General features: G+C 37.0%; 1 protein-coding gene across 2 annotated transcripts in view; it reads left to right on the forward strand.

The window, feature by feature from the left end:
- tbx20 (T-box transcription factor 20) overlaps positions 1-2151 on the forward strand; it is an 11326-nt gene extending 9175 nt beyond the window's left edge. For both annotated transcript variants that reach the window (XM_056405864.1, XM_056405863.1), the window contains exon 8: positions 1-2151. This exon is cut by the window's left edge and continues 780 nt beyond it. The gene's annotated coding sequence lies outside the window, so the exon portion shown is untranslated.
- Positions 2152-3304: the final 1153 nt, after the last annotated feature.

The following is a 3304-nucleotide window of genomic DNA, read 5'->3' on the forward strand; positions in this document are numbered from 1 at the left end:
CGGTTAAGAAACGTTGTACAGAGATGAAAATGCAACATTTACTCACTGTAGAGTGCAAAAAAAAGAAGAAATCATAGGACGCATGCTGACAGCAGTAGACAAACACGCTGGGTAAACTTAATATGGAACAATGATAATGGGATGAATAAGAGCCGAGACATAAGAACCTTTTGCGTACTTTTAAAGGCCCGGGCACACAGAACCGAGAAAAAACTAAATCTATTAGTTTCAATGGAATCTTTATGTTGGGTCATTCTGACTCACTGGATGCAGAGGTGGATAAAAAAGTCATTTCAGATCCTTAATTCCTCTCCTTCCGCTATTATTTTTGATGCATCCTGTGCACCAGAAAATGGTGGTTGGTTTAAAGAATGCAAACTGCTCCACTAGGAAGGAGTTTTTCAAGGTACAGATGTGTCTTCTGAGAGTCGTCGGCGATGAGCTCGCCGACCGGCTGTAGCTCGTTGTTCCTCTTCTCCTGGAGAGGAAACACCATGTGGGACTCAGAGGGTCGTTGTTAGGCCCCTGAGGGCGCTCCAGAGTCCCCCGGGGGCCACTTCCTGGTGTGACCGGCCTTTAGCTGAGAGGGATTCATTCACAAAAAGTGTTTCCAAATTGTCTTTTTTTTATTTTTGTATTCACTGTTTTATTGTCTCGCGGTGTGACGTCACAGGCTTCCTTTCGAGTGGAGGAGCATCAGCGGAGTTTACGGTCGCCTGGTCGTTAACGCCTATTACCGAGCTGATTCATGGCCGCGTCGACACGGCGTCCACACCTGGAAATAATGGCTCTCTGCCAAGGAGGAGGAGGAGGAGGAGGAGGAGGAGGAGGCTGGCAGCTCGCTGGTGGAGGAGAGTAATTTATTTAAACAATGTAAAGAAATACAAGCTTCACACGATGTGGCTCTGCCCGGAGGGACACATATTCATTGGAACATTTGGAACATTTACAAATTATTATTATTGGAAATTATCGTGACGATATACTTTAAATCCAGGAGCTCCACATCCCCCCCCCCCCCCCCCCCCCGCCAAAACAACCTCTCCATCTAGTTAGAACTGTTCAGAAAATATGTTTCTAAAATATATTTGGGGTTATAATGATCATTTTCATCTGTAAAAATATTTTTGGGGGCAACAACGTAGCAAATATTGCTATTGATTTTAAATATTAGTTTGAATTTATAAGAGCTAAATGTGACAAATTAAAATTTCAACCAGCAGTCCAAGACCCCCAGAATATTCAGTTTATTGTCATAAATCACAAAGGAAGCGACGTAATCGATAGATCAGCTGATTGTTTTAAATTCTCAACCAAAACCAATTATTTCAATCGTTAGAGAATATGTTGGTTCATGCTAATACAATAATTGACTCATTATTTAGTATTTATTTATAATTTTAAAACATCAAACATTTGTATCAGGCTCTACTAAAAACAACAATATGACTTAGGACACAATAATGACCTACGTTGCGGTTATGTTGATGTTGTTGCAGCGAGGACGTCACGATTTATGCAAACAATTTAAAATCTGTGCATTAAAGTGACAGTAAACACTGAACATGTCCCGGTTTGCCACGTTGGATCGTCCCGTGACCCGTTGCACGTGATTCATGTGCAAGCAGTTCATTTTTTATCTCATCTGTTTATTCAAGAAAGTCAGAAACATCTTGAACTTTGACCTTTTTTTATGTTGTATTCTCTGCTCTGTAAATCAGATCTTGGTCATGTTACTGCCGTGCACCCGGAGCTCTGTCGGTCAGGTGTGTACACGATGAGCTGAATGTTGATTTCCATCAGTGTAAATGTAAAAACACTTGTGATTCCCTCTTTTGAACCATACGCACAGTCCATGGAAGAAAAATAGAAAAACACCAAAAAAAGAAAGAAATCCCTTTTTTAACGAGACGTTTTCTTTTGTAAGCCGTAATACGACACCGGACGAGATTGTTGTTTTGATGATTTTTAAGTGCAATATATTTATTTTGCTCTCTGGAAATAATGTGTAATGTACTATGCCACATTTGAAAAAAAAAATGTTATTTGTAAACCTTGAGAAATATATATCACCACCCAATACTCTTTGAGTTACTTTTTTGTCCCTCCATGAATCACAGGTTGTCAAAAATAAATTGAATTAATAACTGACAGGTATTTATTAAGATTTACGTTCCACTTTCATATTATTTCTATATCTAGCTATATCTGTATTTTCTTTTTATTAAACGAAGCCATAAAAGACGTCTGTATCTCCTCGTTTGGAGTTCATGGGATGACATATTGTTGTTTATATTGTAAAAAGCCAGAACAGTAAATCAGATGCAAAGGAACTCAGTGTAACTGAGAAAGTAAACTTAAACACAAGCAGAAAGATTCTATATATAAGTTCCATCATGAGGGAGACTAGACAAACTGACTTTAAGCTTTCACAAAACGCATCCAACAGCACCACCTAGTGGTCAGCTGTTGCATTGGCAGGCACCCAAATGATGTCCGTCGTTGAAGTAGAATCTCTGGTTTTCGAACCAATCACATGAGCTAGCATATGCATTTGAAATTGAGCCATAAGATTCAGTTAGAGTCTGAATATTAACTCATACTGACTTAACAGAAAATTGCCAGATCCATTGACTGAGTTTCTGCTCTGATTGGTCACCTGTGAGACCTCATTCACACACACAGGTGTGTGAGCATTTGCAAATCATGTCCAATCAGTAGAATTGACCTCAGGTGCGCTCCAATCAAGGCGTAGACACATCTCAGACATGATCCAGAGACTAATGAGCTCTGAGTACTGATGATATCTCATTTTGCTTTGTCAGTATGGAGTATTGAGTGAATATATATATATATATAAATAAATTAGCCAAAATCTACCCATCATCCAACATGACTGTAATATCAATATAAATAAATAAATAAATATATATATATATATACATATATATATATATATATATATATATATATAAATAAATCAGCCATAATCTACCCACCATCCAACATGACTGTAATATATATATATATATATATATATATATATATATATATTCATATATATATTAAAATAAATAAATCAGCTATAATCTATCCATCATCCAACATGACTGTAATATAAATATATATATATATATATATATATATATATATATATCATCTATAATCTACCTGTTATCAGAAAGTTATGTCTAAAGATTTACAGTAACTTTTTCTTCTTCTCTAAATGTTGAAATAAAAGTCACCAAATGTGTCACTGCCATTGATGGTAAGGCCACATGGCTGATCGGTCAGATTTGGAACA

This window comes from Pseudoliparis swirei, chromosome 22 (assembly GCF_029220125.1).
Source record: "Pseudoliparis swirei isolate HS2019 ecotype Mariana Trench chromosome 22, NWPU_hadal_v1, whole genome shotgun sequence".
NCBI lineage: Eukaryota > Metazoa > Chordata > Actinopteri > Perciformes > Liparidae > Pseudoliparis > Pseudoliparis swirei.